The sequence below is a fragment of the Balaenoptera musculus genome, chromosome 8, assembly GCF_009873245.2.
Source record: "Balaenoptera musculus isolate JJ_BM4_2016_0621 chromosome 8, mBalMus1.pri.v3, whole genome shotgun sequence".
NCBI lineage: Eukaryota > Metazoa > Chordata > Mammalia > Artiodactyla > Balaenopteridae > Balaenoptera > Balaenoptera musculus.
This window is the reverse complement of record NC_045792.1, coordinates 6,557,961-6,585,084: the sequence shown is the minus strand read 5'-3', so window position 1 is coordinate 6,585,084 and position 27,124 is coordinate 6,557,961.

Here is a 27,124-nt window from a genome sequence, read left to right as displayed (position 1 = left end):
GTTAGTGGAAGGGTGGAAAGGGAGGGAAGAATTACGAAGGAGCACAAGAAAATATTTTGGGTTTATGGATGTGTTAGTTATCTTGGTTAAAAGAAAAAATATAGAATTTAATAATGAAGACATTCCATCAGCCCCAGCCAGACTGAGCAACTGAGTACTTTTGATAATACTTGGTTGTTGTTTACAGCATGCCTCTATAACTGTTAGCTATTTTTTTAACCTAAAACAATTTCCCTCTGTTTCCCAGTCATTGCACATGAAAAAAAAGAACATATTTTTATAAAGTTGAGATTGAAAACTGTCTCTAATTTTTAATATATTTGAAGTTCCAATAATATTTAGTTTTTTCCCTCTATTGTCACATGTGTCAAGTGTGACCTCATTGCTATTATGATCCTTTATTGAATTGTAGTTATTTGAAGTCTTACACACCCATGTTTTCTGAGATTTTGCAATTATCTCTAGCATAACAAAAACAGTCCATTAATATTGACCGAACAAACAGATATGGCAATGCACATAACAGTGAAAACTTCAAGGCAGACACTACATGAATGCTGGGTAGGAATTTTTTGCAGTGCCAATTTCAATAAGAGGTCTAGTTACATATCATTTAGAATATTTTTAATTTCTAAAACACTGTAATTTTCTGGAAAAAAATTGAATTTCTCCTTTCATAATATTATGATTTTTAACTAAAATGATCCCTGAAGTCCATTCCTATTCTTAACTTTCTATTATCTTATTATTCTATAAAGAGTTAACATATGTTCCCCCAGAGATTTCCCCATTGGAGCTTATACAGAGTATCCCAAAAAATACTTGGTGAGAGGGAGTGCCCATGAAAAAAGAAAGTGTTGCATGGAATAGGTTTTCTTACAAAAAGTATTTTAAAAATACATGTGTGAAAAATTTTAAGAATATTTATATCACTGTTTTCTTTCCTATGCTGTAGTCTGCCTTTTAAGGAACAGGGTGCAATCATGAAGAATGCCAAGATGTTGCATGACTGATCACCTGATGCATATATAAATGACATTCAGTTTGTGCATTGATGCATAGACATCATTTACAAACTAACTATCATATTGATGTATGTGGTCTATTTTGTCTTTGCTGGCCTATCTTGAATATAGTGTCTTATTTTTTCACATATATTGTGATAGTGAGTTATTCTGTTTATTTTTCTCCTTAATAAAATATGTCTCTCTCTAATTTTCATTTTTTCTATTATAGAATAAAAAACCCACACACAAATCAAATTTTTATCACTCCTCACAGTAATTAAGTAATCTGTGAGGATTACTGCTTCTTGCTGTCTACTTTCATTCATGTGCACATTATATCTTATGATCTCTTACTGGTGTTGCATCGATACATTTTCATTTTTAATAAATTCTGTGTTCCAAAGTTGGGGAAATGTTGACTTAGTCAAACAATTATTTGTGTGACTATTTGATTAATGTTTCTATCTTTCTCAAGAAAATATGTTTCCAATCAGGCCCCATGTCTATTTTCTGCTCACTGTTACATCTCTAGAATCTTGCTCAGTTTCTGACATAGGCAAATACTAAAATACAAACAAACAGACAAACAAAAAGCACCATGTGTGTTAATATCCATAGAATCAGGAACTAGTAATTTCTGCCACTAAGTTAGCAAGGATTCCTCTTATCCTATTAGGTATCAAGCCTGAAGATAGATTGCTCCCACTGGCATGTTTTTACCGTTAGGCTTGGGTTGATTCAATGTCAGCCAGCAATCTCTCTGTCCCTCCCATATGGAATTACATATCCCACGACGTGAATATGTTGTCTATTTTCTGCCTTGTCCTTTATGGCAAGTCATGCTTTGCTGGAAAAGAAATGCTTAATTTACCTCACTGTAGAAAAGCTACCTTGAGTAGCTTGTGGAATTTAAAGTAACTTGCTCCTGTATTTTCAAATACCATATTATCTTTATAAAATATTTCAACTTGTATTTAAATTAAACATGTTCTCAAGCATTGTTATAGAGAAGTTATTCCACAACTTATGGGTGCAGATAAATGTGTTATGAAGATATATACATTTGTACTTCTAGATTTTAAACTGTTTAATTTGCCATTTTACTGGTGAAAACTTCTGCTGTATTCTATTCCTTAGAAGTGAGTCACTAAATTTAGCCTATACTCAAAGGGAGAGGACTTTGTCTCTATCTTTTGAGGGATAGACTGGAAAAGATTTTGTGGACATATTTTAAAACCACCCCATAGAGATACATAAAAAAACCCAATATTCTTAGATAAAACATTTTATTTCTAAAATAAATACAAAATATTATAAGACTAGAATAGTCAGCTAACAAGAAGAAACTCCTAAAAGTTAAGGGAAAATTCACCAATATGATTGCTGAAATATATATGTATCTATGTAATAGAAAAGATAAAACATAAAAATTAAAAATATTGTTCAGAATTTATTAGGAAAACCTATAAATATAAAAACTTGGCAAGCAAAGAATAAGAATATAGATAATTGATAATGAAGATTCAACATCTAACCAATAGGAGATGCAGGATGGAGAAACAGAGGGAAAATACTTATCAGCAAAGAAGAAGGAGGAGGTACAACAGAAAAGGTGGGAGGGGCAGAGGAAGAGGACCAGGCATGGGAAAGGAGAGGGAAGAAGAGAAGGACACAAAGAAGCAAAGGAAGAAGAGGAAAAGAAAGAAGAAACATCCCAGATCCAATGAAGTTGTGTTCTCCTCAGTTACTCTGAGTGCTGGGAGATAATATGGCAAATGCCTTCAAACATCTGAGTGAAAACAGTGGGCAAACTAAACTACCACAGCCAGAAAAGTTCCAACTAAAGGGGATACAAATATTTTCAAGACATCTGAGGACAAAGAATTTTTATCTTTCAAGTTTCTGGAGTATATATTTCAGATTGGAGCAGGACTGTTGTGTCTGGGTGATAATATTGAAAGAAAAAAAATGGCATAAATCATATAAATATATATAAATCATATAAATAGATAATATATATATAAACATCAACATAAAAAAAGCAACCGAGACTTTGTCTTCCACTAAAGGCAGACTGCACAGCTTCCAATGAGAAAAACTAGAAAATCTTGAGGAAAGAATCTGTTTGAAGCATTGAGAATTAACAAAGCAGTGAAGAATTACAAAGCCGAAATTCCCTAAGAAGAAAACCTAGAGAGGTGAGCTTTTAACCATGGGGCATCTGTGGATTTAAGAAGGATACCTGCGCAGAGATTCTGAAGACTCAAATGACTTGAGAACAAATGTTGAAGTCCACAGTCTGCAAGGAGTGGGTCCTTGGTGAATCCCATATGCTTTGGGTTAGGACACTAGGATTAAGGGTAAATCTTAAATGAACCAGACTTTACAAGGACTGATACCTAGCTTTTAAGCATATACAATTCTTACTGGGCTAAGGTGATTTGGATTGCTACTTTCCTAGCTACCTGTCAGAAGAAAATGTTCTGAGGGAAGATAATATCATCGTAGACTGAAAATATCTCTATAATTTTTAATGTACAACCTTCAGTATCCTTAACCCCTGGCAACCACTAGTATATTCACCATTTCTAAAATTTTGTTATTTCACAAATGTTATGTAAATGGAATCATACACTACATAACCTTTGGGTTTTTTTCTTCTCAACATAATTCCCTGGGTATTCATGAAATTATTGTGTATATCAATCCAGCAATCCCACTCCTGGGTATATATCTGGAGAAAACCATAATCTGAAAGGATACATGCACCCCAATGTTCATTGCAGCACTATTTACAATAGCCAAGACATGGAAACAACCTAAATGTCCACTGACAGGGGAATGGATAAAGATGTGGTATGTATATACACAGTGGAATACTACTCAGCCATAAAAAAGAATGAAATAATGCCATTTGCAGCAACATGGATAGACTTAGAGATGATCATACTAAGTGAAGTAAGTCAGACAGAGAAAGACAAATATCATATGATATCACTCATATGTGACATCTAATATAAAAAAAAGAGAGAGATACAAATGAACTTATTTACAAAACAGAGACAGAGTTACAGATATCGAAAAAAACTTATGGTTACCAAAGCGGAAATGTGGGGGGGGGGGGTGGGAAGGATAAATCAGGAGCTTGGGATGAACACACACACACTACTGTATATAAGATAAATAATCAACAAGGACCTACTGCATAGCACAGGGAACTCTACTCAATATTCTGTGATAACCTGTATGAGAAAAGAATCTAAAAAAAGAATGAATATATGTAAATATATGTATAACTGAATCACTTTGCTATACACCTGAAGCTAACACAATGTTGTAAATCAACTATACTCCAATAAAATTAAAATTAAAAAAAAATCTTGTAAGCATTAAAAAAATAGTTATTTTTCATTTCTGTATAGTATTCCATGGTAGGTATATATCACGGTTTCACCATGCATTGGTTTAAGGACATCAGGGCTGTTCCCAGTTTTTGGCTATTCTAAACAAAGCTGGTAGAAACAGGCACGCGTAGGTTTTTATGTGAGTATGTTTTCATTTCTCTGAGATAATGTTTAAGAAGGCAGTTGCTGGGACATATAGTGATTAAATGTTTAATTTTTATAAGAAAGTGCCAAACGGTCTTCTGGAGTGTCTATGACATTTCACATTCCCACCAGCAATGTGTAAATGATCCTGTTTTTCCACATCCTTGTCAGCATTTGGTGCTGTCACATTTTTGTTTTAACAATTCTGATAGGCGTACAGTGATATCTCATCATGCTTTGTAGTTTGCAATTCCCTAATGGCTGATATGTAAAGCATCTTTTCGTGTGCTTATTTGCTATATGTATTTCCTCTTCAGCTAACTGTCTCGTCCTGTCTTTTGCTCATTTGCTACCTTTTTTTTGTTGTTGTTGTTAAGTTCTGAGAGTTCTTTATATGTTCAAGATACAAGTCCTTTGTTAGATATTTGGTTTGCAAATATTTTCTCCAAGTTTCTGTCTTGTCTTTTCATACTCCTCACATGGGCTTTTGCAGAACAAAACTTTCAGTTTTGATGAGGTTCAGTTTATCAATTTTTCCTTTAGTAGATTGTTTTTTTTGGTGTCAAGTCTAACAACTCTTTACCTAGCCCTAGATCCTGAAATTGTTCTATTTTTTTTTTCTAACAGTTTTATAGTTTTACCTTTTACCCTTAAGTCTGTAATCCATTTTGAGTTAATTTTTGTATGAGAAAAACTGACACTTTTTAAGTCCTTCTCTTTATAAATTCAATTTTAAAATATAGCAGTGTATATCTTTGATTTTCAAATGAACAAGTTCACATATACATAAATTAAAAGAAAGGTGATAAAATGCTTTATGCTATCATACTTCCATACCTTTGTTTTTGCTGCGCCAGCTGCCAGAAACACCTAATACTTTCCTTTCTAAAATCTTCACTTTCTTTAAAGTTTAGCCCCAAGTCCCATTTTCTCCAGGAAGCCTTCCCTGACTACCTCTCTTGAATGGAGATCCTCTCTCCTCTCACATTCTGTAGTGCTCATTGGTACAATTAGTGCAACTGTACAACAGTTAGATTGAAGTCTTGTTTCAATTCCATTAATAATCTGTGCCCTCTCCTGCCACAGGGGTTTTGTACATGCTGTTCTCTCTGATTGCAATCCCTCCTGATCCTTCAGTCCTCAGGTCAAATACTACTTTCACAGAACCGATTACATACCCTGATCTTAAGCTTTCATAGAACTGGTGCTTAGTACATTTGCTAATTGATATTTATTTGTTTGATTGTTTGACTTTTGTCTTCCCCAGCAGAGTGTAATCCGCATGAGGGAGGAGCTATTTGGTAGTGGTCACCCGTGTATGCCATATATATAGCACAATCCCTGGCAAATAATTGATACTCAATAAGTGCTTCTTGGGAAAAAAAAATAGAGTGAATGAATGAGGTTTTGATTTGTAAATTTCTAAAGGTGGGGCAGTGACTTAAAACTCATAGAATCTGGGTGCTAGAAAGATTTAATAGTTGGTTTCCAAGTAAGAAAGCTGAGGACTTAGTTTATCTCCACACAAAGGGTCTAGAAGAACAGCAATATTTACCGAGATATTTTTATTGGGGGCAGGGGGCAAGGTGGTACAGAAAACCTTTCCTGAAATACCCATGTGATTAGAGTTAAGTAGCCATCATCATGTAAACAATCAGAATAATTACTTATATTATGTAATTCCTTTCAAATGTAGAGTCATTACCTAAGAAAGCCTCCTATTATGTCCTTCAAGGAGTAAAATAAAATGCATTAAGAAATGTGGAGATGGCCAGGCCAACGAGGATATTAGTGGCCAGGTTTGTACCAGAGCACTTTATAAAGACTGAATACAATGTTGCTGGCCTATTTATGAGTTTAAAATACACATTCTTTTGTTTGGCCCATTTTCCCTTTTCTGCTCTCCTGAGAGCCCCGTGGAACAGTGGTTCATTTTTAACTCCCTCCCCTAGTTCCTTATTTTCCATCTACCTGGGCGGATGGGAGTGAAAGTCACTTTGCTATTGTCAGCTGCGCAGGGAATCTCTCCCAGAAGCAGGGTATGTAAAAGCCCCATGTAGAGGACTTTCCATTCTTAGCTAAACCTAGCTGCTGTGGCCTGAGGGGCTAATCAAGTACCATAAACACTGATTAAACAAGGTAGGTCATTTCCATCACCATTTTCCAGAGGGGGAAATGGAGGCACCTCACATGGGGATGATATTTGCAGACTAAGAAAGACGCTGTGCTGTTGCTTAATTCCTTTCCCCTTGCAAATGCCAGTGGAGAGCAGTGGGGGCATTAGAGTTTGAACAACATTCAAACAGGTCACATTTGGGGGCTGAGGTGTCTCATTAAAAACTTCCTGTTTTACTGCTGTATATCCATATGCTCTATTTCCAAATCCATGACAGAGGCACTGCACACCTCCTGTCTGAATATCTAATAGTCCTTGCCAGGAGGAATGAAAAAGTTGATTACACACAGCTTTGCCAATGTCTCTTGACAGGAAAGAGACAAAAAAAAAAAAAAAAAAAAAAACTCCTGAACAAATGAAATGTCAGTCAAAGCTCAAACATATTAAAGCAAGATATGCGGTATTATTTTCTTAGATTAGAGATTAACTGGTTTCTAGTTAACTCCTAGGATGTATAATAAGCTAGCATGAGTGATTTTATGATTCAGGAATATTCTTGAATCCAGGTTTGTTTGTTTGTTGCTGTTGTTGTTTTTCACTCAGGTGTTTACCTCCCTGTAAAGCTGGTGTTATCATACAATGTGGAAAGCTACTGTTTGGGGAACTGAATGAGGAGAATTGCTCAGAATTTCTTCTTTCTTTCTTAATGAGCTGTAGTCTCTCGAATGTTAGAACAGGCCGAGATTTGAAGAAAAAAGAAGCCTGAGTTTGAGCTGTTCATATGTTGACAGTCCCCTGCTCTCAACCCTGCTCTGAGCTCTGGTTTGCCTCACAGGGATGTTTCCCCAAAACTGATTTGTGTCGCAGTGTGGGCGGGCGGCAGGAAGGAAAAGGAGGATTTTAGGATGAAACAGGACTTTTGAAACATGTTGCATTTTCACAGCAGGGAATGTGGCTGGAAATCACTGAAAGTTATGCAGATTCCATGACGTTCTCATAACTACTTTCTCTTCAATGACTTTTCTTCTTGAAGGTTAGTTGGTGGCATCTTTCACTCATAGGATCCATCGACTTATGGGATCCATTGACTCATGGGCTCTGGAAGGTGACACACCCCTCCCTCCTGGCTCTTGCTGTGGGTTTAATTTATGAAACTGTAATCCAAGACCTTTATTCAGCCTCCAGACAATCTTTCCCTGAGTCCAGAACTTTAGAGCCAAATATACCTTATAGATTGTCTGCATCTTTGCTACTGAAGATGCAGCCCAAGGAACGGCAACACTGCTGTCACAGGAAGCCTGTAGAAATGTAGAATTCCCACCCCAGACCTACTGAATCAGATCATGCCTTTGAGCAAGATCCCCAAGTGATTCATATGCACATGAAAATTTTGAAAGTTCTGCTTTCGATCACTGGGACACTGGGGCCCCGATCTGGGGAGATATTAGCTAGGGTCACACAACAACAAATCAGAGTACACTATTCCACTTTCTCCGGGCATACTGCTCTCTTTCCACATGACACTGCTTCTCTTGAGCCTGGAATTAAGACTTATTTGTGTTGACTAGTAAAAAAGAAAACGACTCCTATTTCATGGAAACATAAATTGTGCCTGGATGTCCATTATCTCTGATACAACTTGTAGAAAGCACATGGCACAGTGCCTGTGTACGCAGTAGGTGCCCAATTGACACTATTATCATATTAGTGAGATTATTTATACTAATCGTTGTTATAGTCATTGATTTGGGATGTGCAGGAAAGGAACAGAAAATAGTGAGAAATTTCCATGGTGGTTGTCTTATCCACCCATCTAGCTTGCAGACCAAGCCAGGAAATGACAGAAGCTGATATGGTGGGAGGTGGGTTTATTTTCACTTACATTCCTGCCAGAGGAGGAGGCAGTTAGTCGGTGAAACATTTACCAGTGCCTCAGAACTCCTTGTAATCGTGAGAGGATTCCTAAACATCCTTCCCTGGAAAAGTGAGAAGAGGCGTAGCCATTATAGACACTACCAGTGCCTTCTTGGAGAATCTCTTCTGTTCTTTGTAGGCTCAGTCTTTCTGCATAATTGGGAGATAACTCACCTCCTGGCCAGTGATCTCTCTTCTCTTCATTCTTTTCTCCCTGTTCTCCTTCTCTCTCTTCCTTTCTCTTCCCTCCACATTTGTGGAGCACCTACTGTATGCTAGGGTCCACAGTAAGTGCTGGAAAAATAAGTAGCACTTCATTTCTTTCCTCAGAAAGATCTTATTGTAGCTCATAGGGGTCGCCTTGGATGGAATTTCCTATGTTCACCCATCCTCAAATAGAAGAAAGGCTGTAGAGCGAAAGAAATTGAGTATATACTCAACTATATTTGGAAGTTCATTTCTATGCATCCCTGGCACTTTTTACTCATTGGGTTGCAAGTTAGGAACAATTTGTATGTTTTAACAAATCTCCTTACTTAGATTCCTAAATCAGAGCTCCTTGCTGTTCATCCTTTTTCTTACAGGTGAGTTAGAACGGGGCTCAACATTGACAACTATAATGGCATATATAGGATTGATTCACTGGAACTTGGATGTGTTCTCTCTTTAGACAGTTTTACTTCCGGGACATGGAATGCCAGGTCCAGGGCCTGGTGAGCATGTCAAGGGGCAAAAATGATCATGCCTATTGTAGAAGATGTTATAGTTATTTGCTTTAGGGTCAGACATATTTTTGGCATGAATGATGTAGGGCAAGTTGATGGTGGGAATTTGATATATATTATTCTTTTCCTTTGGAGGAGAGAACTACGGCAGTCCTCTCTGGGCTGTGCCAGTGGGTTCCACACACAGACATGGATCACTACAACTCCACTAACTGCATATGCAGTAGTGTTTTACTTCAAAGGATTGAGCCACTATTACATCTTGTTCTTAAACCAGAGGGTTTAAATAGCAATGCCATGTTTAATTACAGCCTGAGTAAGACTTCAGCTTCGAGACAGAACAACCTCAGAAATGAATCCTTTCATCTGTGAAAGGTATGTAATAGAGTAAAAGCCTTATCCATGTGTAATAAGCAGAGGTAGGGTCGATCAGAATTAGATAGAGACCTGAATTATAGGATTTGGGGAAGGACTTTCTAAAACTATACAGAAAAGCTAACCAACAGCTAATAAGATATTTCCAAGTACTCCTACTAGGGCTAATTTAATAGATAAGTCTTAGGTTGTAAATACAGTTTTAAAAGTGATTAGACAGTTTATATTTTAAGTAGCACTCACCTATCTCCTTTAATTAAATGATGGGGAAGCTGTAGCATAGCAGGTAGGCATATGATCTCTGAAAGCAGACAACTGTCTTTTCAAATTTTTATCCCTCAACTTGCTGGCTATCTACTTAACCATTCGAAATGCCCATTTCTCATTTTTAACATGAGAGTAATAAAACCCAACCAATTGGAGAGTTGTATGGGTTAAATGAGATAATGTATGTAAAATGTCTGTCATATAAATGTTAAATTAACATGCACTAAAGCTAAATCTTTTGAGGGGTATGCACTTCTATGAATATTACCACATTTATAGATTATTGTAATGACAGAGTGCAGAACCTTTTCATCTCCCCAAAAGACTCCTTTGTGAACCTCTTTGTACATCCCCCCACCCCCTAACTTTTGGCAAAGGCTGATATATACTCAATCACTATAGATTTGTCTTTTTGAGAATATCATATAAATGGAATTATGCACTATATAACCTTTGGAGGCTGGCTTTTTTCACTCCACATAATGCCTTTGAGATTCGTCCAAGTGGTTGTGTGTTGATCAATACTTTGTTCCTTTCCATTGCTGGGTGGCATTCCGGTGCATGGATGGAAATCAGCTTGTTTAGCCATTCACTCATTGAAAGATACTTGGAATGTCTCCAGATTTGGCAATTATAAATACAGCTGCTATAAACATTTGATGTACAGCTTTTTATGTGAATGCAAATTTTCATGTCTCTAAGGTAAAATATGTAGGAGTAGGATTCCTGGGTGGGTCCTATGGTAAATACATGTTTAACTTTATAAAAACTGCCAAACTTTTCTAGAGTGGCTGTACTGTTGTGAATTCCCACTAGCAGGGTGTGAGAGCTCCGGCTGCTCTGTGTCCTTGCTGGCACGTGGCATTGTCAGTATGTTTTATTTTATCCATTCTAGTAGGTGTGTGGAAGCATCATGTGTGGTTTTATTTTGCATTTCCACAATGGCTGTCTTTGGGTATTACTGATTATCGTTTTGTGCATGTGTGTTTTGTTTTACGCTTCATGTGTCCTCTTAGGTGAAGTGTCTGTTCAAGTTTTTTGCCCATTTTCAGTTGGGGTGTTTGTTTTTTACTGTTGGAATTGTGTTATCTATAGATGAATTTGAGATTGACACCTTCACCCTGTTGTCTTCCAATACATGTGCATTGTGTTACTCTCCATTTATTTACATCTTCTTTGATTTCTTTCACCAGCATTTTATAGTGTTTGGCATAGACATAGAGTACAGGTTTCATGACATTTATATCTAAGTATTTTATGTTTTTTAAAGCTTTTGTAAGCGATGTTTATTTAAGAAAAATTTGTTTCCAATTGTTTATTGTTACTATGTATAAATACGACTGATTTTGCTTGTTGTCTTATATCCCGTGACTTTCTAAACTCATTATTTCTAGGAGCCTTTTTTTGTTGATTTCTTGAGGTTTTCTACATAGAAAATCATGTCTTCTGTATAGGGATAGTTTTCACGCTTTTTCAGGTTTCTCCTGACATGCCTTCTCCCCATAGGTCAATGCCCACTTCTGGATTTTATGCTACTATGTGTCCACACTAGGGGAGAGAGGAATTAAAATATGAAACTCCCTGCCAATTTAGTGGTACTTCACATTTTCATCTTCTTCCCCAACCCTCCTGCCACTATTTACTATTTAAGAGTCTTCAAAAGGATGCTTCATGCATCCTGTACAGGTGGTACAGCTGCATTCAATGGGGGAGAGAGTGTATATGTGTTCTCTCCATCTTACCTGGGACCAAAACCAGAGATTGGATTTGGGCTCTTCCTCGCCCCCCAGTAATTAGAGCATGTTTGTATATCTCCATTTACACTCTCTTTTCTGTCCCTGCTCCTTAACCTCCTCTTCTGACCTTAATTCTAGACAGACAGCCAGGGTTGGAGCAAGACATATGTCAATGGAGCAGAGTAAAACCAAGTGTCCATTGAGCTTTGGCCTCCTTTCCACTGTGCTCCATGAAATTGAGTTAAATGAGTCTAGACACAGGGCGAGAGAAAACTTTAGCTCAGCTGATGTTCTGATTATTTCAAATTAGTGAGTTTATGAGCGCCTTAAACCACAGAAATTATCTGGATCAACTTGCAACACAGGAAATCAATGAAAGCTTTCTTTGGTTGGCCAGTGTGGTTATTGATAATTCTGCAATCTTTGCCTTTAGAATGTGAGAGTGTGCACGTGTTGCCACTGTGGAGATGGGTTGCAATGAGAGGCGGCTGGTGGGAGGGTGCTGTCAAAGGAAAGAATTAAATGGAGGATGGTGGTGATATGAAACTCTTGAGAGCTTGTTTTGACTGGCTTCACTGGTTTCATTGGGTTTTGTCTTTTTCTCTGGAGTCATCAAGTAAACCTTGACTCTGAAAACATCTTTCTGTTCACAGACAATGTGGCTGGTGAGGTTAAACTGATCTAACCCCATGGAAGCTGTTTTGTAGCGTCTGGCTGCTTCAGAATGAACTTTGGAAGGAAAGGTATCCACCTTTAAGTCATTGTTACTCTTTGCACTGCATCTGGTTTTCCAGTTAGAGATCCAGACACTGACACACTCCAGGACTCTCTTTAATACATCCTTCCCTTTCCACACTTCCACTGCACCTGGAGGCTCTAAGCGCTGGTCTATAACATTGCCATCTGGTGGCTCCAAAACTACATGGGTGAGAAAAAAAAAAGGACTTGGTGTTTTCTAGGTTTTTTGCAACCATTTCTTCTGCTGCTCTCGGTTGATTTAGGGTGAATTCATGACAGAATTGTGCACCATTTTAGGCCTCTGACCAAGCCATTTCTCTCTTCCTGCATGTACCTGCCGAGAAGTGGATGAGGTCAAGGAGAAAGCAGAGGGATTTGGAAAGCAACAGGGCTTCTGATAAGAAACTCTAAGAATTATATAGAGAAAATGGTGCTCTTGAAATGCATCTGATCCAAGTGTAGTTGCATTGAGTTTCCTTCTCTGCTTACGTAACTTTAGGAGTTTTTAGCCTTCTTAGCACAGACAACGTATTTGGACTGAGATACCTTTTTACATTCGTGATTCTGGGTTTTGGGGTCATTGATACAGAATGACTTCTACACCAAGCATCTCCTCCCAATCCCCACCAGCAACTCCTCCTCCTGCCTTAGCCTGAAAAGGTGCTTTGCTGTTTCATGGGTTACATTTTGCTTGTTTTGCCTAAATCAATCTGGAGGGTTTTTCTGTTCTCCAAAATTTTTAGTATTCTAGAAGAAAATGTCAAAGGAACACTAGCCGCCTCAGTAATCCTGATGGAAACATAAGCTCATAAGGAGCAGGAATCTGTGCTGTGTTTTTATTTCACCACTGTTGGCATCTCATCTCTCTTCTGCAAATTGCTCACTGTAGGAATTCCTCTTTCATTTCTCTTTTCCAATTTCCCCTTAATGTGATATGTATATATGTGTGCCTATGTGTGTGCGTATATTTCTGTATGTATGGGTATTATATAAGAGAGTTACAGTGAAGATAAAAAGCTACCATATCATCTATATGCTGGGTGACCAATCTCTGAACAGTCGAGTATCAAAGTGATTTATTGCACGTGAATTTAGAAACATTTAAGGACAGGGACTAAAGCTATTTCCTATTTTTTAAAAACCTAAAAAACTTGGGAATTGAAGACTAATTCATTGAAAAATATACAGAGAGAACTAGTGATCAATTGAAACCCTGATGTAAATTAAAATTGGGGGCCTTACTGTCAGACAAACTCATGAAAATACTATAACTATCTGAATCACTGACAGATTCATCAAGAATACAGAAGGGAAAAAAAACATTTCCCTGACTCTTCAAAATTGATGTTGCAGAAGCCATGTACCAAAAATTAAGGTTCAATTCTTTATTCATAAGTGAATTCTGTACATCCACAGTCAGTCTACATAAGTTACTGTTAATGGCACAGAATTATCTTAATAAGGTTGGCTATATTATTTTTTCAAAACCACATTAAAAATCCAAAGTTTGACAATGAAATTTGTATTTTAGCCAAACAAAATAACAATACTAAGAAGTTATAGGTGACAATTTGTGGAGAAATTTTTAAAACACGAAAATATAAAAGCAAGAAGTCAACATTTCAGTGGCCTGGGTCATTTTGTGTAAGAGCAAGTAGTCTCACCAATCATAATGCCTCTAAGGGTTCTACCATATTACAACACTCCATAAAATATTAGCTGAACACCAGGATCTAGACTCTATCCTCTCTTTGAAAGGTAATATATATGCTTAATATATTTTAGAAAATTTTCTATAACAGGTTGGTTGAACAAATTATGGATACTTAAAAATGAAATCCTCTGTTCTCTAGAAAGGAGACGTATCACTCACAAATTTCTGTTACGAGAGTGGATCTGCTGAGTGATCCAGATAGTTACATGCACATAGGGAGGCAGAAATGTTTGACAGCAGCATGGACTTCCTGGAAGAAATGAGTGTGATTAGAACTGAAAGTAAGGGGAGAAGGTGATTCAAAGTCCAGAATTTGGGATAGAAAAGAAGTGATGGGAAGGGAGAAGAAAGGAATGGAAAGAGGGAAGGAGAGAAAATAACACATCTCTTACATGTCCATCTACCATATTATTCACTAATTTAACAAACATCTCTTGACTGTCCTACAGAAATCAAAAGCAAACAAAAAAATTAAAAAAATGTTGGTCTCTGAGATAATGTTAGCATTCACATTTCTTGATTAATTAATCACATAAGTATTTTATTTTTAGGAAAATGAATCAATAAACAAAACTATAAATCCAAAATGGAGGGCAGGCGATTTAGAACGTTTACATGATGACTACTCAAATGATAGACCCTGGGTCATGGGCAGTAGCTTCACCAGGGTGCTTGTTAGAAATGCACATCCAGGGACCGTTGGCATGTGACCTGTGCTCAGAAGGGCTCTGTGCTTGGTTTAATGCACTGTTGCTGCCATCTTGAAAGTCTTAATTTTTGAACAAAAGGCCCTGAATTTTCATTTTTCACTGGATTCCAGATGTTATGTAGGTGGCCCTGCACAGACACTTAGGGTCCCGCTCAGAGCTACTGAATAAGAATCTGCATGTTAACAAAGTCCCAAGGTGATTTGCATGTGCCCTAAAATTTAAAAACACTATTTTCCAACAAAATGAACAATTTAATAAGTGGGGGGGAACCTTCAAGATGTGGAGGAGTAAGACGTGGAGATCACCTTCCTCCTCACAAATACATCAAAAATACATCCACATGTGGAACAACTCCTACAGAACACCTACTGAACACTGGCAGAGACCTCAGCTTCCCAAAAGGCAAGAAACTCCCCACGTACCTGGGTAGGGCAAAAGAAAAAAGGAAAAACAGAGACAAAAGAACAGGAACAGGACCTGCACCTCTGGGAGGGAGCTCTGAAGGAGGAAAAGTTTCCACACACTAGGAAGCCCCTTCACTGGTGGAGACAGGGTGGCAGGGGGAAGCTTCAGAGCCATGGAGGAGAGCACAGCCACAGGGGTGCAGAGGGCAAAGCGGAGAGATCCCCACAGAGAGGATCAGTGCGGACCAGCACTCACCAGCCCGAGAGGCTTATCTGCTCACCCGCTGGGGCAGGTGGGGGCTGGGAGCTGAGGCTCGGGCTTCAGAGGTCAGATCCCAGGAAGAGGACTGGGGTTGGCGGCGTGAACACAGCCTGAAGGGGGCTAGTGCGCCACAGCTAGCCGAGAGGGAGTCCGGGAAAAAGTCTGGACCTGCCTAAGAGGCAAGAGACCATTGTTTTGTGGTGTGCGAGGAGAGGAGATTCCTTTCTGGTGTGCCCACAGAAGGCAGAGCACTGCCTAAACGAGCTCCAGAGACAGGCGTGAGCCATGGCTATCAGCTCAGATCCCAGAGATGGGCATGAAACACTAAGGCTGCTGCCACTGCCACCAAGAAGCCTGTGTGCAAGCACAGGTCACTATCCACACCCCCCCGCCCCCGAGGAGGAGGCTTGCAGCCTGCCACTGCCGGGGTCCCATGATCCAGGGTCAATTTCCCTCAGAGAACACACAGCGCACCTCAGGCTGTTGCAATGTCACACCGGCCTCTGCTTCCACAGGCTCGCCCTGCATTCCAGTTATAACTACCACACCCCTCCCTCTCCCCGGCCTGAGTGAGCCAGAGCCCCCTAATCAGCTGCTGCTTTAACCCCCTCCTGTCTGGGCAGGGAACAGATACCTGAGGGTGACCTACACACAGAGGTGGGGACAAAACCAAAGCTGAGCCCCAGGAGCTGTGCGAACAAAGAAGACAAAGGGAAATCTCTCCCAGCAGCCTCAGGAGCAGCAGATTAAATCCCCACAGTCAACTTGATGTACCCTGCATCTGTGGAATACCTGAATAGACAACAACTCATCCCAAAATTGAGGTGGTGGACTTTAGAAGCAACTGTAGACTTGGGGTTTTCTGTCTGCGACTGATTTGTTTCTGATATTTATGTTTATCTGAGTTTAGTTTTTAGTGCTTGTGATATGATCATCTCAATAGATGCAGAAAAAGCTTTTGACAAAATTCAACAGCCATATATGATAAAAACTGTCCAGAAAGTAGGCATAGAGGGAACCTACCTCAACATAATAAAGGCTATATATGACAAACCCACAGCCAACATCATTCTCAGTGGTGAAAAACTGAAACCATTTCCTCTAAGATCAGGAACAAGACAAGGTGGCCCACTCTCGCCACTCTTATTCAACATAGTTTTGGAAGTTTTAGCCACAGCAATCAGAGAAGAAAAAGAAATAAAAGGAATCCAAATCGGAAAGGAAGAAGTAAAGCTGTCACTGTTTGCAGATGACATGACAATATACATAGAGAATCCTAAAGATGCTACCAGAAAACTACTAGAGCTAATCAATGAATTTGGGAGAGTAGAAGGATACAAAATTAATGCACAGAAATCTCTTGCATTCTTATACACTAACGACAAAATATCTGAAAGTGAAATTAAGAAAACACTCCCATTTACCACTGCAACAAAAAGAATAAAATAACTAAGGATAAACCTACCTAAGGAGACAAAAGACCTGTATGCAGAAAACTATAAGACACTGATGAAAGAAATTAAAGACAGTACAAAGAGACGGAGAGATATATCATGTTCTTTGATTGGAAGAATCAAAATTGTGAAAATGACTATACTACCCAAAGCAATCTACAGATTCAGTGCAATCTCTATCAAACTACCAATGGTATTTTTCACAGAACTAGAACAAAATATTTCACAATTTGTATGGAAACACAAATGACCCCAAATAGCCAATGCCATCTTGAGAAAGGAAAATAGAGCTGGAGGAATCACGTTCCCTGACTTCAGACTATACTACAAAGCTACAGTAATCAAGACCATGTGGTACTGGCACCAAAACAGAAATACAGATCAATGGAACAGGATAGAAAGCCCAGAGATAAACCCATGCACATATGGTCACCTTATCTTTGATAAAGGAGGCAAGAATATACAATGGAGAAAAGACAACCTCTTTAAAATGTGGGCTTGGAAAACTGGACAGCTACATGTAGAAGAATGAAATGAGAACATTTCATAACACCATACACAAAAATAAACTCAAAATGGATTAAAGACGTAAAGGCAAGTCCAGACACTATAAACCTCTTAGAGGAAAACATAGGCAGAACACTCTATGACATAAATCACAGCAAGATCCTTTTTGACCCACCTCCTAGAGAAATGGAAATAAAAACAAAAATAAACAAATGGGACCTAATGAAACTTAAAAGCTTTTGCACAGCAAAGTAAACCATAAACAAGGCGAAAAGACAACCCTCAGAATGGGAGAAAATATTTGCAAATGAAACAACGGACAAATGATTAATCTCCAAAATATACAAACAGCTCATGCAGCTCAATAACAAAAAAACAAACAACCCAATCCAAAAATGGGCAGAAGACCTAAATAGACATTTCTCCAAAGAAGATATACAGATTGCCAACAAACACATGAAAGGATGCTCAACGTCACTAATCATTAGAGAAATGCAAACCAAAACTACAATGAGATGTCACCTCACACCGGTCAGAATGGCTATCATCAAAAAATCTACAAACAATAAATGATGGAGAGGGCGTGGAGAAAAGGGAACCCTCCTGCACTGTTGGTAGGAATGTAAATTGATACAGCCACTATGGAGAACATTATGGAGGTTCCTTAAAGAATTAAAAGTAGAACTACCACATGACCCAGCAATCCCACTACTGGGCATATACCCTGAGAAAACCATAATTCAAAAAGAGACATCTACCACAATGTTCACTGTAGCACTATTTGCAATAGCCAGGACATGGAAGCAACCTAAGTATCCATTGACAGATGAATGGATAAAGAAGATGTGGCACCTATATACAATGGAATATTACTCAGCCATAAAAAGAAATGAAATTGAGTTATTTGTAGTGAGGTGGATGGACCTAGAGTCTGTCATACAGAGTGAAGTAAGTCAGAAAGAGAAAAACAAATACCATATGCTAACACACGTATATGGATTCTAAACAAACAAACAAAAAATGGTTCTGATGAACCTAGGGGCAAGACAGGAATAAAGACGCAGATGTAGAGAATAGACTTGAGGACACGGGGAGGGGGAAGGGTAAGCTGGGACGAAGTCAGAGACTTGCATTGACATATATACACTACCAAATGTAAAATAGATTGCTAGTGGGAAGCAGCTTCATAACACATGGGGATCAGCTCGGTGCTTTGTGACCACCTAGAGGGCTGGGATAGGGAGGGTAGGAGGGAGACAAAAGAGGGAGGGCCTATGGGGATATATGTATACATACAGCTGATTCACTTTGTTATACAGCAGGAACTAACACAACATTGTAAAACAACTATACTCCAATAAAGAGGTTAAAAAAATTTAATAAGTAGAATGCTTTTTCTCTTGCATCACATGTATGACTTTCATCTTTCTTTTCTCCTGCTTTTAATTATCAGAATAACCTTCTCCTACAGATAATCTCAGTTGTTGGTGCTTTGTGTAGCTGCCTATACATTTGTATGGTCCTTCATGGGACAAAGGGTAGGCAACATTTTCAGTTTGAAATATGAATAACAGAACCAAGTTAGAGGAACAGTTAAAAGGGGACTGAAAGAAGAAAGAAGAGCAGATCAAGGAGAGGAAGTAAAATCCTAAGTGGAGAAGATATGGAAAGAGTAAGGTTGTTGTATAAAAAGAATTTGTCTGGTCTTTGTCCCAGGTGCCCGGCAAGGAGCTTCTAAAACCTTTGGCACTTCCCGGTGATAGAGTGTCTTTGTTATTCATCAGCCCCTCAGATCGGATCGGATCTGAGTTTATGCTAATGAGGTGACTCCTGGTGGTGATGGTGGTGGTGGGTCCCTAGATAGGATGGAGGCCGATGACGAAACCCTGGCCTCTGTGCACCAGTGCTCAATCTAATCTCGGAGACAGTTTTGGGTGAAGTAGAAAAGAATAGCTTTATTGCTTTGCCAGGCAAAGGGAGACACAGTGGGCTCTTGCCCTTGAAACTGTGTGTCCCAACCTGGGGGAACTTGGTGGGGAGGTTTATAGCAATGGTTCAAGGGAGGGGCTGCTGATAAGGATCAGGGCGTGTGCAGGGCCTGCACTCCTTTAATCCAGCCTCAGGGGGTCTCCTGATCTTCTCTGAAGAACCTTCATCAAGTTGTTAGCACCTTCAATTTGTTGGGGGTTTTAGTTCTGCAGAAGAGCTCAGATATATCGTTATGTGTATCCTTGAACTTACAAACAAGAAACTGGGGACATGGAAAGGCTTCCATGCCCTGGAGCCCCACAGGGTCCTGCTCAGTTTCAAGGCTGGTCACCAGAAGGACCAACCAGGTGATTATAGGGTTGAGCTTTGAGGCAGCTCAACCTCCAGAGAGGGAAGGGGCTGAAGACTGAGTTCAACCATATGACCAATGATTTAATGAATCAAATCCATACAATAAAACCCCAGTCAAAACTCTGGACACTGGCTCAGTGAGCTTCCTGGTTGGTAAATGCATCAATATGATGGGGTTGGGGGCGTGTGATGTACCCTGATTCCACAAGGAAGGGGTATGGAAGCTCTGCATTTGGGGTGCTCCCAGGCCTTGCCCTATGTGTCTCTTCTCTAGGCTGTCCCATTAGGGGCCTTTGTTATGAAAGTGACCTTCGATCTGTGGAGTCTGCACTGACCGGGGGTAGCTAGTGCTAGGACTGAACTGGAGTATTCCAGGGTAGGGCCAGATTTTTGGTGACCGAACAAAGGTAAAAAATGTAAATGTCAGGGGCTGTTGGCTCATTTGGTGTACTCCACCAAGGTCAAAGCCCTGGTTATATAGATACACACTGGACTCAGTAAGTTGTGTCCAGGTAGCCAAGCCTGGACCTCTGCTATGTATACAAATGGCCCTAGCACAGTCAGGAGAAGCAACTTCCCAGAGCAGCTGCCTGCTAATTCTCAAAGAAAACTCTCACCACATATATGTGTATCAAATCATTATGTTGTACAGTTTAAATATATACATTTTTTAAATAAATAAATATTTTTTTTAAAAAAAGAGAGAAAGCTTTCTAAGTTTATAGAGACCAGGGCCTGGGGGTGGCAAGACAGGATGGTAGGAAAATGGGGAAAACAAATTGCCTTCTGCAGTAGAGACGTATAGGCATATCTTGGAGACATTGTAGGTTTGGTTCCATACCACCACAATAAAGCAGACATCACAATAAAGTAAGTCACACATATTTTGGGGGTTTTTCAGTGCATATAAAAGTTATGTTTACACTATGCTATAGTCTATTAAGTGTGCAATAGCATTAAGTCTAAAAAATGTACATACCTTAATAAAAAAATACTTTACTGATAAAAAAAATACTAATCATCATCTCAACCTTCAGTGAGTCGTAATCTTTTTGCTGGTGGAGGGTCTTGCCTAATGTTGATGACTGCTGACTGATGGGGTGATGGTTGCTGAAGGCTGGAGTGCCTGTGGCAATTTCTTAAAATAAGACAACAATGAAGTTTGCTGAATTGGTTAACTCTTCCTTTTATAAACTACATTTTCTCTGTAGCATGCAATGCTGTTTGATAGGATGTTACCCACAGTAGAACTTCTTTCAAAATTGGAGTCAATCCTCTCAAACCCTGCCCCTGCTTTATCAACTAAGTTTACATAATATTCTAAATCCTTTGTTGTCATTTCAACAATCTTTACAAAATTTTCACCACGAGTAGATTCAATCTCAATAAACCCTTTTCTTTGCTCATCCATGAGAAGCAACTCCTCATTCGTTCAAGTTTTTTCATAAGATTGCAGCAATTCAGTCACATCTTCAGGCTCCACCTCTAATTATAGTTGTCATGTTATTTCCACCCCATCTGCAGTTATTTCTTCCACCCATGTCTTGAACCCCTCAAAGTCATCCATGAGGGATGGAATCAAATTCTTCCAAACTCCTGTTGATGTTGATATTTTCATGTTTGATATTTTGTTTGATATTCAATTCCCATGAATTGTGAATGTTCTTAATGGCATCTAGAATGGTGAATCATTTCCAGAAGGTTTTCAATTGACTCTGCCCAGATCCACTAGAGATTGCTATGGCGCTATAGCTTTACAAGATGTATTTCTTAAATAATTAGACTTGAAAGTCAAAATTACTCCTTGATCCATGGGCTACAGAAAGGATGCTGTGTGAGCAGGCATGAAAACAACATTAATCTGATTGTACATCTCCATCAGAGCTCTTGGGTGACCAGGTACATCATCAATGAGCAGTACTATTTTGAAAGGAATCTTTCTTCTTAACAGTAGGTAGGTCCCAACAGTGGGCTTAAAATATTCATTAAACTGTGTTGTCAACAGTTGTGCTGTCATCCAGACTTTGTGGTTCCATTTATAGAGCACCAGCTGAGTAGACTTAGCACAATTCTTAGGAGCCCTAGGATTTTTGGAGTGGTAAATGAGCACTGGCTTCAACTTAAAGTCATCAGCTTCATTAGCCTCTAACAAGAGAGTCAGTCCGTTCTTTGAAGCTTTGAAGCCAAGAATTAACTTTTCCTCTTTAGCTCTGAGAGTCCTAGATGGCAGCTCCTTCCAATGTAAGACTGTTTTGTCTATATGGAAAATCTGTTGTTTAGTGTAGCCACCTTCATGAGTCACCTTAGCTAGTTCTCGTGGATAGCTTGGTTGCAGCTTCTACGTCAGCACTTGCTGCTTCGCCTTGCACTTTTATGCTATGGAGATGGCTTCTTTACTTAAACCTCATGAACCAAACTCTGTTAGCTTCAAACTTTTCTTCTGCAGCTTCCTCACCTCTCTCAGACTTCACAGAACAGAAGAGAGTTAGGGCCTTGCTCTGGATTAGGCTTTGGCTTAAGGGAATGTTGTGGCTGGTTTGATTTTTCTATCCAGACCACTCAAACTTTCTCCATATCAGCAATAAGGCTGTTTCACTTTATGATTTGTGTGTTCACTGCCGTAGCACTTTTAATTTCCTTCAAGAACTTTTCCTTGGCATTTACAACTTGGTCAACTGTTTGGCACAAGAGGCCTAGCTTTCAGCCTATCTTGGCTTTCAACATGCCTTCCTCACTAAGATTAATCACTTCTAGCTTTTGATTTAAAGTGAGAGATGTATGACCCTTCCTTTCACTTGCACCCTTGGTCTAATTTCAATATTTTTATGTCTCAGGGGATACAGAGGCCCAAGGAGAGAGAGGAAGATGGGGGAATTGTTGGTCAGAACACACACATTTATCTATTAAGTTCACCATCTTATATGGGTGTGGTTCTTGGTGGCCCCAAACAATTACAATGGTAACATAAAAGTCACTGATCAGAGATCACCATAACAAATATAATAATAATGATGAAGCTTGAAATGAGAGAATTACCAAAATGTGACACAGAGACAGGAAGTGAACAAATGCTGTTGGAAAAATGCTGCCTATAGACTTGCTTGATGAGGGGTTGCCACAAACCTTCAATTTGTAAAAAATGCAGTATCTGTGAAGAGCAATAAAGTGAAAGGCAATAACATGAGGTATGGCTGTACTTGCACCATAACAAGGAGTTAATGATCTTATGTGATTCCATATTCCCTCAAAGGCAGGTGTTCCTTATCTTTTGAGACTATATAAAAGAACTGTGTGATAAAAGGTGTAGACTCTTACCCTTTAAAATTCATATACAAATGCAATTCTGTTTACAATTTCAGGAGGTTCACAGACCCCCCTGAAACCTGTCCATGGTGATCTGGTCCATTGATTCAAAGTAGAGAGCCCCATGTGTTATGAAAGAGCATGGATTGATGAGAGCCAGAGGTAACTGCATTCAAAATAATAACCACATCACTCCTTTGCTATTTACACTTGAGCACGTAACTAAAGCATACCTTTCAGGATTTGGGGAAATTCACACTTGACATAAAAGGGATATGTGGTAAGTGGTAGTAGCTGTTTTATTCCTGAAAACTCATTTGCTAATAATATGCAAGTGTTTTAGAGGATTTATTTTCTTTCTTGTTTTTTTGAATATTGTTTATCTTTGCTTATTTATGTATAGATATGATCATTGTTAAATAAAATAAAGACGTTTGTAATGAAAAAAATAAAAGTCCCATAAAATTTCATCATCCAGAGAAACCAGTGTAAATTCTTTAATCTATCTTCAATTAACAAGCAGACATTTCCTGCGTCAATAATATTGATTGATATGACTATTTAAATGCATAATATTTTGCATAATATTCCATTGCATAATATCACAATTTATTAAATCAACGTCCTATTGATGAATATTATTTTCAAATGTTAATTATTGTAAATAATGCTGTGATAAACTACCTAATATGTATGCCTTTGAAAACTGTCGTTTTTTTCTTCCCTTAGAAAATATTTTAGAAATATAATTGCTTAGTCAAAGGGTGTGTGCATTTTGTATTTTGAAAAATATTGCCACATGCACTCTTGAAAACTTAAACCAAGTTACCTTAGTACCAATATGGCACAGAAATAGAAATATGGCCAAACTTTTACAATATATACTCTGTAAATCTTTCCAATCTTTCACAAACTAATAGATTAAACAATTAATTTATAAAGCTCCTCTTTATCTGTGTTTAATAATTATCTTTGATTAATTAGCATTTTTGGATTTTTAGCCTTTATTGACATATTCATTACCTGTTTTTATCTTTTGCTTCTTTTTTATTTATTTATTTTTGAGGGAGGTTTATTTCTTTTGTTGTTCTTCTCCCCCAGAGATCATTATATATTGGGGATATAAAATTTTTGTCTGGTATCAACAGTTTTATTTTCCAATTTCCACTTGCTTTTCAAATTTGTTTATGGTGATTTTCTTTTTTTCACATAGAAGTTAAAAAAATAAATAGTCTAAATTATAGTTTCTGTATTTTATATCGTTCTTATTCTTATTACATTATATTATTATATGATATTATTTTTAGAAAATAATCTTGTTTTCCAAGAGATCACTGTAGGATGTTAGTTTACAAAATTAAAAACAAAATTATAATGCACCTAATAACAATTTTTAAAAGCTTTGTCTTGATAGGAGACACCCTTATAACGGAGGATATTGATTAATATTAAAGACTTTACAAAACTTCCAAACTTTAGACCTGCATTTTCATAGAAAGTAGGCTAGCATTAAAGAAAGAGAGCAAATTCTGAAATCAAAAGACCTGGTTCAAAACATTGGTTTAGCAGTTAGGTGATATGTGGAAAGTCACCTCTTTGAGCCTCACTTCTATTAAATATGTTAAAGGCATACTCATTACTTAATCATAAATTGGGGTTTTGGGGCACCTATTATTTACTCAATAAATATTTGTTTAAAATGATCAATTTGCTGTTTTTGAAAAATTTACAATCCATATAATTTCTTTCCTTCCTTTTCTATAATTATGTTGTACTTTTTATAGCCTGATTTAAAACAAAACTTTCTGAAATATTTAATTTATGCAAAAATGCTTTAATAAACATACAGGCTTTAAAAACAATAAAACAGCTACCCACATATAAAATGTAATTACCAGGACCTTCAGGGCCTGAGTGTACTTCCTGATCCATTTGCATCACTCCTCCTCCACCCCCCTCCCCCCTCAAATAATTATAACTTTACAGTCCTGAAATTTATTTTACGTTTCTTTGATTTTCTTTATGGTTAATCACATGTACATGGTTCTGAACTTTATATAAGAAGAGTCATACTGAATATATTCTTCTGTACCTGGCCTTTTTTCATTTAATGTTGCTTTATGTTTTAGGTTAAGGGTTCGGTGCCACAGGACTGTCCTCCACTTCAGATGCCAGTCATAAGTCTTGGTTTTACCTGTTCTTCTGACCAACTGGCTCTAAGTTATAGGTTCCCAAGGACCCCTTCTAGGGTTTGATTAATTTGCTAGAGCAGCTCACAGAACTCAGGAAACCTATTTACTCACCAGCTAGTTGGTTTATTACAAAGGGCACTAAACAATATGAATCAACAGCCAGATGAAAAGATACATTGAGCAAGAACCTCAAACAAAGGAGCTTCTGTCCCATGGAGTGTGGGGCTCAGGATGGTAGCACATGGCAGCATTCTGGTTCACCAACTTGGAAGCTCTTCAAACCCATCCTTTTGGGATATTATGGAGGGTTCACACCTAGGCATGGCTGATTAAATCACTGGCCATTGGTGACATTGAAATTCCAGCCCCTCTTCCCTCCCAGGAAATCAGGGGATGGGTCTGAAAGTTCTAAGCCTCCAATTCCCCTGGCAACCAGCCCTATCTTTTGGTTACCTAGGAGCTTTCCAGAAGTCACTTCATTAACATAAAAACACATTTATAACTCTCATCACTTAGGAAATTCCAAGGGTCTTAGGATCTTTGTGCCAGAAACAAAGACAAAGACTAAGTATATATTTTTTATTATAAGTCACAATACCACAGGAATTAAGTACATTTTCATATTTCCATTGGCCATTGGGGATCCTTTTTTGGAAAATGCCTATTCAAGACTTCGAACCATTTTTCTTTTGAGTAGTCTGCATTTTCATATTGACAAATAGGAGTACTTTAAATATTCTAGGTGCAAGGTTTTTATCAGATACTATGAAAATCTTTTCCCACTCTATGGAATTTTCGCACTGTTAACAGTGTCTTTCAATGAATAAAATTTCCTAGTTTTAATATAGTATAATGTATCAATTGTATTCTCTTTATAGTTGGTGGTTGTGTGCATTAAAGGAATCTTTGCCTACCACGATGTCGTGAAAATATCCTCTTATATTTTCTAAAACCTTATTGTTCCACCTTTTACCTTTCAAGCTATGATCCATCTGGAATTAATTTTTACATATAGTGTGAGGTAGGGGTGAAGACTCATTGTTTTATATGGCTATCCAATTGACCTAACACATTATTATTGAAAATTTTATTGCATTTCCATATAAATTTCAAAGGCAACTTGTCCATTTACAGAAAAAAAATATTCTGCTAGAGTTTTAATTGGAATTTCAAAAAAAATCTATAGATAGATTTGAGTAGAATTAACATCTTTTTAAGTTTGTCTTTCCATTTTTGAACATGACTTATTTAACCATTTATTTAGGTCTTCTTTAATTTCTATAGATAATGTTTTGTAGCTTTTATTGTAGAACCTTGCATATCTATTACTAGACTTTTTCAAATTTTTATGCTATTATACATAGTACTGTTTATTTTAAATTTTCACTTATATTGGTTTGTACAAAAATAGATTTTTGATTGACTTTATCCAAGTATTTTGTTGAATTCACTATTAGTTCTAATAATTTGTTTATAGAGCATTGTTTGTACATAGTCTTACCGTATCTGAATCATTATCATTTTATTTCTTCTTTCTAATTTTTAAACTTTTTTTTGGTTTCTTTTTCTTACTTATTGCACTTGCAAGGGTCACTAGTTCAAGGCTAAATAAAACTGATGGTAGTATGCACAATTGTTTTCCTCCTAAATTTGGGGAAAACTTTTAATATTCCACAAATAAGATTATATTTGCTTTTAGTTACTTTTTAAAATACTGTTTATTAGAATAAGGAAACTTCCTTCTATTCTTAATTTGCTGGGTTTTTTTTTTTTATCATTAATGGAGACAGAATTTTATCCAGTGCTTTTATT